General features: G+C 47.1%; 1 protein-coding gene and 1 pseudogene across 1 annotated transcript in view; both read right to left on the reverse strand.

Moving 5' to 3' along the window:
- Positions 1–14,679, reverse strand: part of LOC141198575 (gastrula zinc finger protein XlCGF66.1-like) — a 127,674-nt gene that overhangs the window by 71,906 nt on the left and 41,089 nt on the right. The window lies entirely within an intron of this gene.
- Positions 1–14,679, reverse strand: part of LOC141198562 (uncharacterized) — a 46,459-nt pseudogene that overhangs the window by 21,838 nt on the left and 9,942 nt on the right.

The following is a 14,679-nucleotide window of genomic DNA, read 5'->3' on the forward strand; positions in this document are numbered from 1 at the left end:
GAGTCTCCGTGCTGAAGGGGTTAATGCACCCAGCGCCCAGTAATGGGGTCTCCACATACCTCCACCTGCAGAGCCGCCACCACATATATGGCTGCTCTGTGCGCACAGGAGCTGTGATGAGGTCACAGGAGGGGAGGAGTCAGGGGTCACATGATCAGGGGCCTCAGTGGATGCAGGACTCTGCTGTGCTGGTTGTCATGGTGCTGGATGAGCTGAAGTTTATGTGTGGGGTCAGGAGGGGTTTACAGTGTGGATGTAGCAGAGCCGCGTGTGTACGAGGTGTACGGAGCAGAGCCGCGCGTGTACGAGGTGTACGGAGCGGAGCCGCGTGTGTACGAGGCGTACGGAGCGGAGCCGCGCGTGTACGAGGCGTACGGAGCGGAGCCGCGTGTGTACGAGGTGTACGGAGCGGAGCCGCGCGTGTACGAGGTGTACGGAGCGGAGCCGCGCGTGTACGAGGTGCACGGAGCGGAGCCGCGTGTGTACGAGGTGTATGGAGCAGAGCCGCGTGTGTACGAGGTGTACGGAGCAGAGCCGCGTGTGTACGAGGCGTACGGAGCGGAGCCGCGTGTGTACGAGGCGTACGGAGCGGAGCCGCGTGTGTACGAGGCGTACGGAGCGGAGCCGCGTGTGTACGAGGCGTACGGAGCAGAGCCGCGTGTGTACGAGGCGTACGGAGCAGAGCCGCGTGTGTACGAGGCGTACGGAGCAGAGCCGCGTGTGTACGAGGCGTACGGAGCAGAGCCGCGTGTGTACGAGGCGTACGGAGCAGAGCCGCGTGTGTACGAGGCTTACGGAGCAGAGCCGCGTGTGTACGAGGCTTACGGAGCAGAGCCGCGTGTGTGCGAGGTGTACGGAGCGGAGCCGTGTGTGTGCAAGGTGTACGGAGCAGAGCCGCGTGTGTACGAGGTGTACGGAGCGGAGCCGCGTGTGTACGAGGTGTAGAGAGCGGAGCCGTGTGTGTATGAGGTGTACGGAGCAGAGCCGCGTGTGTACGAGGTGTACGGAGCGGAGCAGCGCGTGCATGAGGTGTACAGAGCAGAGACGTGTGTGTTTGGCAGTCCTCGCCAGGGCTGTGGAGTCAGAGTCAGATCCCATTTTGGTGGAGTCGGAGTTGAAGTTGGTATAAAATGGACTGACTCCGACTCCTAAAATATGTAATAAATTGGGTACAGTAGTTCAATGCAGTTTGTGGGGAATATTTTTCATAAGAATTTGGGAAAGTTATGAAATGTCCTATAAATGTTTGTCCTATTCATGATCTAAGGGTCTAGACTTTTAGCTGAAAAAATGTGTCCTACCATAAATGTATCACTTAAACATGAGCCATGTATGAGGGAGTCGTGGAGTCGGTGTCATGGAAATTGAGGAGTCGGAGTCGAAGGTTTGGCTTACCGACTCCACAGCCCTGGTCCTCGCTTGTGGGGGCCAATAGCAAAGCCCCTGAGGTGTGAACAACATACAACCCCCTAAAGTGACCCCATTTTGTACACTGTACCTATCAGGGAAGTCATCTGAGGGTGTAACGGGTGTTCTTATCCCACAGGTGATTCACTGATTTCTTTACCATTTGGTTGTGTGAAAATAATATTATATTTGCTCTGTGTAGCAGCGCAGGGTTCAGCTCAGGGGGCGAAACATCTGAGCGGCACCTAACCAAGTAACTGTGTATATTATATATGTTTGTAATGTATATATAAATATAACTCTAAGTAAATAAAACTTCTGTGAAATCAAACTGTCCACTTAGGAAGCAACACTGATTGACAATCAATTTCACATGCTGATGTGCAAATGGAATAGACGATAGATGGAAATTATTGGCAATTATCAAGACACCCTCAATAAAGGAGTGGTTCTGCAGGTGGGGACCACAGACCACATCTCAGTACCAATGCTTTCTGGCTGATGTTTTGGTCACTTTTGAATGTTGGTTGTGCTTTCACACTCGTGGTAGCATGAGACGGACTCTACAACCCACAGAAGTTGGTCAGGTAGTGCAGCTCATCCAGGATGGCACATCAATGCGAGCTGTGGCAAGAAGGTTTGCTGTGTCTGTCAGCGTAGTGTCCAGAGGCTGGAGGCGCTACCCGGAGACAGGCCAGTACACCAGGAGACGTGGATGGGGCCGTAGGAGGGCAACAACCCAGCAGCAGGACCGCTACCTCTGCCTTTGTTCAAGGAGGAACAGGAGGAGCACTGCCAGAGCCCTGCAAAATGACCTCCAGTAGGCCACAAATGTGCATGTGTCTGCACAAACGGTTAGAAACCGACTCCATGAGGGTGGTATGAGGGCCTGACGTCCACAGATGGGGGTTGTGCTCACAGCCCGACACCGTGCAGGACGCTTGGCATTTGCCACAGAACACCAGGATTGGCAAAGTCGCCACTGGCACCCTGTGCTCTTCACAGATGAAAGCAGGTTCACACTGAGCACATGTGACAGACGTGACAGAGTCTGGAGACGCCGTGGAGAGCGATCTGCTGCCTGCAACATTCTTCAGCATGACAAGTTTGGCAGTGGGTCAGTAATAGTGTAGGGTGGCATTTCTTTTGAGTGCCGCACAGCCCTCCATGTGCTTGCCAGAGGTAGCCTGACTGCCATTAGGTACTGAGATGAGATCCTCAGACCCCTTGTGAGACCATATGCTGATGCAGTTGGCCCTGGGTTCCTCCTAATGCAGGACAATGCCAGACCTCATGTGGCTGGACTGTGTCAGCAGTTCCTTCAAGATGAAGGCATTGAAGCTATGGACTGGCCTGCCCGTTCCCCAGACCTGACTCCTATTGAGCACATCTGGGACATCATGTCTCGCTCCATCCACCAACGTCACGTTGCACCACAGACTGTCCAGGAGTTGGCGAATGCTTTAGTCCAGGTCTGGGAGGAGATCCCACAAGAGACCATCCGCAACCTCATCAGGAGCATGCCCAGGCATTGTAGGGAGGTCATACAGGCACGTGGAGGCCACACACAATACTGAACCTCATTTTGACTTGTTTTAAGGTCATTACATCAAAGTTGGATCAGCCTGTAGTGTGCTTTTCCACTTTAATTTTGGGTGAGCCTCCAAATCCAGGCCTCCATTGGTTAATAAATTTGATTTCCATTGATTATTTTTGTGTGATTTTGTTGTCCGCACATTCAACTTTCTACAGAACAAAGTATTCAATGAGAATATTTCAACCATTCTGATCTAGGATGTGTTATTTGAGAGTTCCCTTTATTTTCTTGAGTAGTGTATATATATATATATATATATGCAGATAATAATGAGGGCAATCTGTGCTATTGCCTGAGGCTTTAGGTGGCCCATGAATTGCCTCATTGTAATTTTCAATCCCATATCTTTTTGGCACCGGCCGCATGCTCAAAGTGTTACCGGCGCGGCCGCAGGTGGTTTATGTGATGCTGGGCCCACCCTGCCTCATGACGTCAGGCAGAGAGGACCCAGCATACACAGAGTATCTATTTAAAAGTTGAAATGTCTCCCACGCGCCAGGAATCAATCTGATCTGCAGAACAGGAGCGGTCCCACCCCACACACCCAGAGTTTAGCTGAGCTGCTGCCTGGTCTCCTGAGTGGAGTCCTGACTGAGCCCCTCAGTCCTGACTGAGCCCTGCTCTCACCTGCCTGTATTATTCTGTCCTAATTTCCTAAAAACTATGTTATATATATTAACAAAATGATACTGGCCCCCTGCTCTTTCCTACTAGTAGGCAGCCAGCAGCGATCTGTAGGAAAGGGCAGGGGGCCATTGTCATTTCTAAAAATTGTATATAATGTGGGGGATGGGAGTGAACTGAAACTACATAAAGACAATGCCCCTGCACACTGTGTGCCTCCCCTCATCTTAGAAATGTTGCTTGCCTCATGTGTTCATATAAATACATGATACATGGGCACAGTGTGCAGGGGCATTTGACATGATGTTGGTAAAATTTCCAAGGTGGAGGGGCACATAGTGTGTCGGGTCATTTGCCCCATGCAGTTTCAGTCTACTCCCCTCCCCTACATTTTTTACACTAAAAAGGCTCCTTGCTCTTACAGAGCGCCATTGGAAATTCTGCTTGTATGTGCCCACATTCAGGAATGGTAATGTTTTGGACGCAGCGTATTTTCACTGCATCCCAAACGCTGCGTTCTAATTACCGCACTTGTGTTTAGTTACATGCGGATTTACCGCATCTAATGACATGCTATTGGTCACAATACGAGTGAAGACTGTTATGGTAAATATTTATGCTTAGTTTCATTATTTAGACAATTCATATATCTTTGATAATTTTGTATTTTAATATTAGCTTTATAAGGGTTATTCATAAATAAAAGGGTGTTGTCTCTGATATAGAGATGTCTTTGTATTAGGTTTCTTTGTTACAGAAGGCATAGAAAGCTGGGTAGAACCAGTTTTCTAGGAATTTAACAGTTTCCATGATTTACGACCTTGTTTTTCCCAAACTTAAATATTCCTTTTTAGGTAAAGCCTGTAAATACCTTCCCCTTTTTCCTTATCTCTTTGCTTGTACTAAAGATATGTGACCAGGCATCTGAGAGCAGATGAGCCTGAGACACAGACAGATTTGGTCGTGTTTCTCTTGTCTCCCTGATTTGATCAAAACTTGCAATTGTGTGAAACCCTTTGCGTTTCTCCTAAAACTTTCTATCCAGGTTTCCACATCAAGACTTGCACCTCCGGTACAGAAATTGAGAAATTGACATGCTGCAGCTCGTAACCCCGCACCACAAGTGAGATTACACAGAGGCCACGCAAGGTGTTGGAAAGACTAATGTAACATGAAGAGATGGGAGAAGGGAGCCCAGACACTAGGGAAAAGGGGGGTGGAGACCTCCTAGGCTGACCTACAATCACCCCGTCTCCCCTATAGACCCTATATTGGTTCCTCATCAATCGCGCACGCGCACCTAAACCCTTTATTTCTCTAGCGCTTGGCCCTGTATAGGGAACGGGGGGTGAGCACTAGTCAATCCCCACTAATGACTAAAGACAACAAGGTAGACAAACACGAGGGAAAGTAGCTTAGCTTTAGCCGACTTAAGAGTAATAACTCCAAGCATCCTCCTAGCACCACAGAGGAAGATAGCGGTCTGAGAGCTCCAAGCTTTCACAGGGTATCATGTGAATCTCACCGGCGCCTTCCTGCTGCAAAATAAAACTATTTAAACACCCAGGCCAGGATGTCAATTAGCAGGAAGGAGTTAGCCGCTAGGTCCTAGAGTGATACAGCTAAGAAGGTGTCTGTAATGCCAAACGAAGGGATCTTCTGCAACCAACTGCAGGGCGACTGCCTGTCACATCTGGCACAACCGTGACAACAGCGTCAAATAGAAGCACAGTGGGCATGGGATTTGTATAAATACATCCACTGTGCTTATAATGTAGAATGCAGCGTTTTGGAGGTGAGCTACCTCCAGAATGTGACTATTCCTGATCGTGTGCACGCAGCCTTATACTACTGTCATTATTTCACGGGCTCCAGTGACATAGAGTGACTGCAGACTAATGTTAGGAACCAGACAAGCCCATTAAAGGGAGCCAGTCTAGTAAAATAAACACTATTTAACCTACAGATATGGGGTTAATCTGCAGGCTAATAGCGTTCTGAAGCCATGTGACCACCACACTTAGAGCCCCGCTACCAGGAGGAAATGAACTTTAATCCTCCCAGCAGCCTCAAGATTTCAGTCATAGAGGTGCTGCTGGGAGGCTTCAGTAACCGCTCAGTGTATAGTGAGCGGCAACTGTAACTCCGCCCCTACACTGACTTAAAGCCAGAACTAAGGGCTCTTTCACATGTCTGGATATTTCCGGTACTGCAAAAACCAATACCAGAGATATCCACGTACCTGTGTGGCAAACGCATGACCCATCAGGATCACATGTACTGGCGCCTGGGAATCAGCGGTACAGTTAGCGCTGTTCCCAAGCGCCTGGTGCTGAAGGCATATGTCATCATTGTCCCCTGCTTGTGTATGACCAGTGCTAGCAAGGGACAATGTTGAGAGTAGTATTCAGCTCCTAATGTCTCCAAAACCTGTAAAAATAAGAATAAAATAAAAAAAATCATTATACTCACCTGGCTTGAGGTGACCGCACACGCTGAGGAGTGAAGGAGAATGACTCGCTGCAGAGAGAAGGCCCCTGAACTGCGCTGAGCTCACCGAGTGATAGGACACAGATTATCTCAGCACAGGAACATTTTTTTTAACACATCCAATTGTGGAACATATTATTCCAAGATCTGTTGATTAAACTGACGAGGGGCAGTACCCCGAAACACAGTGTCTGTAAATTGAGTTTCTGGTTCTGGCTTATATATTAAGTCATGTGATAAGGCTCGTCAAAGGGTCACTTGACTTTTAGGATTGCTACTTCCTGTAGCCGGCACTAGAGTTCTAGTCCTCTTCCTCTCTGAAGAGACAATTGGCATATTTCCCAGAGGAGCATTGTGGCTTTAAAAGTCTCCTCACCGTGATGTGCTTAACATGTCACTCTCCACAAGGAGAAATGTTACCCCTTAGATACCGGTCTGACGCCTCTCACCCAGCCAAACCAGAACTCACACTTTGCACTGACGAGGGGCAGTAGCTCGAAACACAGTGTCTGCATATTGAGTTTCTGGTTCTGGCTTCTATCCTAAGTCACGTGATAAGGCTCGTTATAGGGTCAATATTGACTTTTAGGATTGCTACTTCCAATAGGTGGCACTAGAGTTCTAGTCCTCTTCATCTATGAAGAGACAATTTGATTAAAATGTACTTTTGTTTGTGGTACAACCCCTTTTCCATCTCAGAAAACTTTCGGCAAGCAATGCATGTTACCATATAACTAAGTGTGTAGTAGTATATGTGAGAATTCGGCTGTGCTTGCTGGTTCTGATGGTGGCCACGTAACTGCAAGTGTTTGATTTCCATAGTTGTGTGCTTCTTGCGGCCCGCAGGCACAGACCCCGTAACGATCGCGGCTCTCTCCAGCAGCCGCCGACATCAGCGCTGTAATGCAGTGTATTGCCGCGCAGAGACCGGCTCTCTGCACAGCAATACCAGTGTCAGCCGCCGGCCTATCAGAGGCCAGCAGCTGACATCTGCGTCCCAGCGCAGCGGCATATGACGTCACTGCCATGGGCAGATGTCAGCTGCTGGCCTCCGATAGGCCGGCGGCTGGCACTGGTATTGCTGTGCAGAGATCCGGTCTCTGCGCGGCAATACACTGCATTACAGCGCTGATGTCGGCGGCTGCTGGAGAGAGCTGCGATCGTTACGGGGTCTGTGCCTGCGGGCCACAGGTGCAGAAAGGATGCCGAGGGAACGGAGGACAGGTGAGAATCTTTTTTTCTTTTTCGCTGTCATGTGAAATACAGCGCTCAGTATGGGGGGACGGGGACCCTGAGCGCAGTATGGGGGGACGGGGACCCTGCTGTGCGCTGTATGGGGAGACGGGGACCCTGTGCGCAGTACGGGGGGACGGGGACCCTGTGCGCAGTACGGGGGGGGAGGGGACCCTGTGCGCAGTATGGGGGGGAAGGGGACCCTGTGCGCAGTATGGGGGGGGCGGACCCTGTGCGCAGTATGGGGGACGAACGGACCCTGTGCGCAGTATGGGGGACGGACGGACCCTGTGCGCAGTATGGGGGGGGCGGACCCTGTGCGCAGTATGGGGGGGGCGGACCCTGTGCGCAGTATGGGGGGGGACGGACAGACCCTGTGCACAGTATGGGGGATGGATGGACCCTGTGCGCAGTATGGGGGAGATCTGGATAGGGGACATGTCTACAAGATAAGGACCAGGATGGGGGACCCTGTCTGCAATATGGAGGACGTGGATGGGAGGACCATGTCTGCAATATGGGGGACCATGTCTGCAATATGGGGGACCTAGATGGGAGACCATGTCTGCAATATGGGAAACCATGTCTGCAATATGGGGGACCATGTCTGCAATATGGGGGACCTGGATGGGAGACCATGTCTGCAATATGGGGGACCTGGATGGGAGACCATGTCTGCAATATGGGGGACCTGAATGGAAGACCATGTCTGCAATATGGGGGACCTGAATGGAAGACCATGTCTGCAATATGGGGGACCTGGATGGGAGACCATGTCTGCAATATGGGGGACCTGGATGGGAGACCATGTCTGCAATATGGGGGACCTGGATGGGAGACCATGTCTGCAATATGGGGGACCTGGATGGGAGACCATGTCTGCAATATGGGGGACCTGGATGGGAGACCATGTCTGCAATATGAAGGACCTGGATGGGGGCCCATGTCTGCAATATGAAGGACCTGGATGGGGGCCCATGTCTGCAATATGAAGGACCTGGATGGGTGACCATGTCTGCAATATGGGGAACCTGGATGGGAGACCATGTCTGCAAGATGAGGACCAGTTCAAAAGGTGTATAGAAATTAAAATGGTATCACTAAAAATGTCACTTTGTCATACAAATAATGCGGCCCCCCCAAATTAAATGTTTTTCCGTGTGCGGCCCATATGCCCAGCTGAGTTTGAGACCCCTGGTCTACAGGAACTTCTCTCATGCTTTGACCAATGGAACAGGTGTCAGGAGCAAGAAGCTCGGAGAAAGACAAAACTAGAGAGGAACAGAGACCCAGTGACTTTCTAGTAAGTGTTTCACAAGTACACACACGACACCATCAGATTCACCAGGTGTAAGCAGATGTTGTTATAGAAAACTTAGTTTTTGCATCATTTCTTTTATCCTCTTCATCCTCAAAGTACCAGACAAACTGTAAGTTACTCACAAAACACACGGACTGACGGCAGCCATTTTTAGTTGTTATAACTATTCTTATACTTTATTGTCCTATGTCTGTAGATGCATTCTTCACTAAAATCGGGTGCTCAGAAAAGAAAAGAGCAGCGACAGAAAGCTCCACAAATAAATGAAGAGATTTGTAAAATTCCTCAAGTTACAGACTTTCTTTAAAAGAAAATCTACAGAATCTGATTGGCCGACTGAATGTGATGTCAATAACAACAGCTGTGAAAATGTCCATCTCCATCTCACTGCTCTGAGCATGCGGATTATTTCATTGTAGTGCCGCAAACATCTGACGCAGAGCCAGAAAATGTCCATCTCCATCTCACTGCTCTGAGCACGCGGATTATTTCATTGTAGTGCCGCAAACATCTGACGCAGAGCCAGAAAATGTCCATCTCCATCTCACTGCTCCGAGCACGCGGATTATTTCATTGTAGTGCCGCAAACATCTGACGCAGAGCCAGAAAATGTCCATCTCCATCTCACTGCTCTGAGCACTCGGATTATTTCATTGTAGTGCCGCAAACATCTGACGCAGAGCCAGAAAATGTCCATCTCCATCTCACTGCTCCGAGCACGCGGATTATTTCATTGTAGTGCTGCAAACATCTGACGCAGAGCCAGAAAATGTCCATCTCCATCTCACTGCTCTGAGCACGCGGATTATTTCATTGTAGTGCCGCAAACATCTGACGCAGAGCCAGAAAATGTCCATCTCCATCTCACTGCTCTGAGCACGCGGATTATTTCATTGTAGTGCCGCAAACATCTGACGCAGAGCCAGAAAATGTCCATCTCCATCTCACTGCTCTGAGCACGCGGATTATTTCATTGTAGTGCCGCAAACATCTGACGCAGAGCCAGAAAATGTCCATCTCCATCTCACTGCTCCGAGCACGCGGATTATTTCATTGTAGTGCCGCAAACATCTGACGCAGAGCCAGAAAATGTCCATCTCCATCTCACTGCTCTGAGCACGCGGATTATTTCATTGTAGTGCCGCAAACATCTGACGCAGAGCCAGAAAATGTCCATCTCCATCTCACTGCTCCGAGCACGCGGATTATTTCATTGTAGTGCCGCAAACATCTGACGCAGAGCCAGAAAATGTCCATCTCCATCTCACTGCTCTGAGCACGCGGATTATTTCATTGTAGTGCCCCAAACATCTGACGCAGAGCCAGAAAATGTCCATCTCCCCATCTCACTGCTCTGAGCACGCGGATTATTTCATTGTAGCGCCCCAAACATCTGACGCAGAGCCAGAAAATGTCCATCTCCATCTCACTGCTCTGAGCACGCGGATTATTTCATTGTAGTGCCGCAAACATCTGAAGCTGAGCCAGAAAATGTCCATCTCCATCTCACTGCTCCGAGCACGCGGAATATTTCATTGCAGTGCCGCAAACATCTGACGCAGAGCCAGAAAATGTCCATCTCCATCTCACTGCTCTGAGCACGCGGATTATTTCATTGTAGTGCCCCAAACATCTGACGCAGAGCCAGAAAATGTCCATCTCCATCTCACTGCTCTGAGCACGCGGATTATTTCATTGTAGTGCCCCAAACATCTGACGCAGAGCCAGAAAATGTCCATCTCCATCTCACTGCTCTGAGCACGCGGATTATTTCATTGCAGTGCCCCAAACATCTGACGCAGAGCCAGAAAATGGCATTGACGAAATGGCGTGTGCTCAGGAAGGGGTGGAAGCTGCTTCAGAGTTTCCATCAGATATTGGGCTGTGCAAATGGGAAGTGAAAAATTATATTGGAGTAAAGTCTTAAAAAGATCCCTCTACACCAGATGTTTCCAACTGTGACCAGCTAACATTTATTGTCCGATATGTTTTGCCCACTGGACTCCTTGAAAGATTTCTACAATTCATTCCTGTTATTGGTCACACTGGCAAACCAATAGCCGAGGTGATTGTTGGTATGCCTTGTAAAAATGGTATTAATATTAAAGATTGTAGGGGTCAGTCTTATGATAATGCTGCCAATATGAGTGGGAAGTACAATGGGGTCCAAGCACATGTTAGGAATTCATTCCCTGTGCGGCCCATTCCCTTAACCTGGCAGGAAAAATAGTGATGAAACTATTCCAGAGACATAAAGTTGTTCCAAAGTGTTAAAAATCTGTATGTATTTTTTTCAACATCTGCTGATAATAAAATTATAACCTCTCTGGTTACCAGTTGTGAAATCGCTTTCTACCACAAGGCGGTCAGCAAGATATGAAGCAGGTTTAGCTTTCTACAAAGGATCCAGCCAATATGTAATCTTATAGACAGCATAGCTACAGACCCTGACTTCAGTTCATGTAAAGTCTGAGGCTTTGGGTGAGAAATTCAGTGACCTTGATTCTCCCTTGAGGCTGAGTTCACATGATGCGTTTTTAATGCGTTTCCGCGGCGTTTTTGCAGTTGCGTAAACGCCGCGGAAAGGCATTAAAAATGCATGGTAGAAGGGCAGCAATGTTCCCCAATTGAAATCCGCATGTGCTGTGCCCATGATGCAGATTTTTCCACAGCGTAAACGCTGCGCTCAAAAATCCGCAGCATGTCAATTAATTTTGCGGAAATGCTGCTTTTTTGGCGCCATTGACTTGCATTAGACCGCATGGAATCCGCATCACTGTATATGTTGATGCGCTTTTCATGCGGTCTAATGTGCGGATGGTACCCGGGTGTGGATGAGAGGACTCTCATCCATACCCAGGTACCATTAAAAAAAAAAAAGAATAAAATAAAAAATATATATATACTCACCCTCTGACGGCCCGCGCAGCGCTCCTGCTTGGTTCCCCGCACTTCGCGGTTGAATGAAGAAGGACCTTCGCTGACGTCAGAGTCATGTGACGGGTCATGTGACGCTGACGTCGGCAGATCCTTCAGTCTTCACTGCCGGTAGCCGGGACCGAGCGAAGCAAGACACCGGGGGCCATCAGAGGGTAAAGTATATATTTATTTTTTATTTTTTGACATTCACACACTATATAAATCCATGTACAATCCGCATGCGTTTTTTCCTGCCAGGGAGATGCAGAAATGCTCAGGAAAAAATCCTGAGCATTTCAGCATCGTGTGCACATATCCTCATTCTTCTAGGGAGGCATGAGATTTTGGATCGGTTTCATAAAACCAATCTGTCCCTTCAAGAGGCATGTAAATACTGCTGTAGTTTTACTTCAGTCTTTGTTAGACTTTGTCAAAAGTCTGAGAGAAGAATTTGATACATATAGTGAGTACGGAAAGTATTCAGACCCCTTTACATTTTTCACTCTTTGTTTCATTGCAGCCATTTGGTAAATTCTAAAAAGTTCATTTTTTTCGCATTACAGTACACTCTGCACCCCATCTTGTCTGAAAGAAAACAGAAATGTAGAAATTTTTGCAAATTTATTAAACAAGAAAAACTGAAATATCACGTGGTCATAAGTATTCACACCCTTTGCTCAGACACTCATATTTACGTCACATGCTGTACATTTCCTTGAGATCCTCCTTGAGATGGTTCTACTCCTTCATTGGAGTCCAGCTGTGTTTAATTAAACTGATAGGACTTGATTTGGAAAGGCACACACCTGTCTATATAAGACCCCACAGCTCACAGTGCATGTCAGACCATATGAAAATCATGAGCTCAAAGGAACTGCCCAAGGAGCTCAGAGACAGAATTGTGGCAAGGCACAGATCTGGCCAAGGTTACAAAAGAATTTCTGCATTACTCAAGGTTCCTAAGAGCACAGTGGCCTCCATAATCCTTAAATCGAAGAAGTTTGGGACCACCAGAAGCCTTCCTAGACCTGGCCGTCCAGCCAAACTGAGCAATCGTGGGAGAAGAGCCTTATTGAGAAAGGTAAAGAAGAACCCCCACTGTGGCTGAGCTCCAGAGATGCAGTAGGGAGATGGGAGAAAGTTCCACAAAGTCAACTATCACTGCAGCCCTCCACCAGTCGGGCCTTTATGGCAGAGTGGCCCGATGGAAGCCTCTCCTCAGTGCAAGACATATGAAAGCCCGCATAGAGTTTGCTCAAAAACACATGAAGGACTCCCAGACTATGAGAAATAAGATTCTCTGGTGTGATGAGACGAAGATAGAACTTTTTGATGATAATCCTAAGCGGTATGTGTGGATAAAACCAGGCACTGCTCATCACCAGCCCAATACAATCCCAACAGTGAAACATGGTGGTGGCAGCATCATGCTATGGGGGTGTTTTTTCAACTGCAGGGACAGGACGACTGGTTGCAATTAAAAGAAACACGAATGCGGCCAAGTACAGAGATATCCTGGATGAAAACCTCTTCCAGAGTGCTCTGGACCTCAGACTTGGCCGAAGATTCACCTTCCAACAAGACAATGACCCGAAGCACACAGCTAAAATAACAAAGGAGTGGCTTCAGAACAAATCTGTGACCATTCTTGACTGGCCCAGCCAGAGCCATGACCTAGACCCAATTGAGCATCTCTGGAGAGACCTGAAAATGGCTGTCCACCAACATTCACCATCCAACCTGACGGAACTGGAGAGGATCTGCAAGGAAGAATGGCAGAGGATCCCCAAATCCATGTGTGAAAAACTTGTTGCATCATTCCCAAGAAGACTCATGGCTGTACTAGCTCAAAGGGGGGCTTCTACTCAATACTGCGCAAAGGGTCTGAATACTTATGACCATGTGATATTTCAGTTTTTCTTTTTTAATACATTTTAAAAAATGTCTACATTTCTGTTTTTTTTTCAGTCAAGATGGGGTGCAGAGTGTACTTTAATGAGAAAAAAAATGAACTTTTTAGAATTTGCCAAATGGCTGCAATGAAACAGAGTGAAAAATGTAAAGGGGTCTTTCCTTACCCACTGTATAGAACATCGAGCCTTCTATTTAGAATTGGACCATGTCCAAATGCAGATTGTCTAAGATGTGCAACAGGAGATGCGCATTTGTTACACGTTCTGGGAGTTCTGTAGATTGGGCTCCTACTGGAAAAACACTATCTTTAATAAAGGGTATTTGGTGTGCAAATCCAAGCAGAGCCCAAAATATGCATATTGGTATATTGGAGAGAATCTGTCGATTTTGAATCCCCGATGGCTATAGGTCTTTTGCGAACATTGTATCAAGCACGCAAACTTATTGCACAACATTGGCTAGACGCTCAACCACCGACAATTTATAAGTTAATAAATAAGCTAAACAATATTATTTGGTTAGAAATAAAGGTATATAAAGAGAAAAGCAACCAAGAAATTTGACAACATCTGCGGACCCTGGTTGAATATTCCAGACCTGCCATCTGGAGTACTCCTGAGAAATAACATATGGCAATTTCTGGTTTCATGAACACTTGTGGTATGATCATTCCAGGTTAAAAGATATAAGTATGTTCAGTACACATGCAAACGAATTATTCTAACTGAATGGCAGATATTCTAATGTATACATATCATAAAAAAGTAATAATCATATGAATATAGATTTCTCTGGAGTGTTATTGGGGGGGGGTATTAGTTTGTTTGAATGAAAAAAATCGTATCCTTGGAAGCAGATGACAATTTTATTGTATTTTATGTATAACAATAATATATAATGATACCATGTAACATTGAATCTCTCTTTGTTCTACTGATCTTTCTTTGTAAAACGTTATTGTGTCATTTTCTTAATAAAAATGATCTGATTGAAGAAAAAAGTGTCTTATAGTCCAAGAAATACGGTAAGTTCTAAAGTAATTTTCCTTTCTCATTTAATTATATGACGGTCTTATGTGTTTTTCTACAATTCGTAAATAAAATATATAGTTTCTCCACGTCTGGGTTATTTTTGATGGTTAACAAAATATGATTTTCCAGTAATTAATTTTTTA

The sequence above is a fragment of the Phyllobates terribilis genome, unplaced genomic scaffold (genome assembly GCF_046119375.1).
Source record: "Phyllobates terribilis strain yellow unplaced genomic scaffold, ASM4611937v1 Scaffold_98__1_contigs__length_5973952, whole genome shotgun sequence".
NCBI lineage: Eukaryota > Metazoa > Chordata > Amphibia > Anura > Dendrobatidae > Phyllobates > Phyllobates terribilis.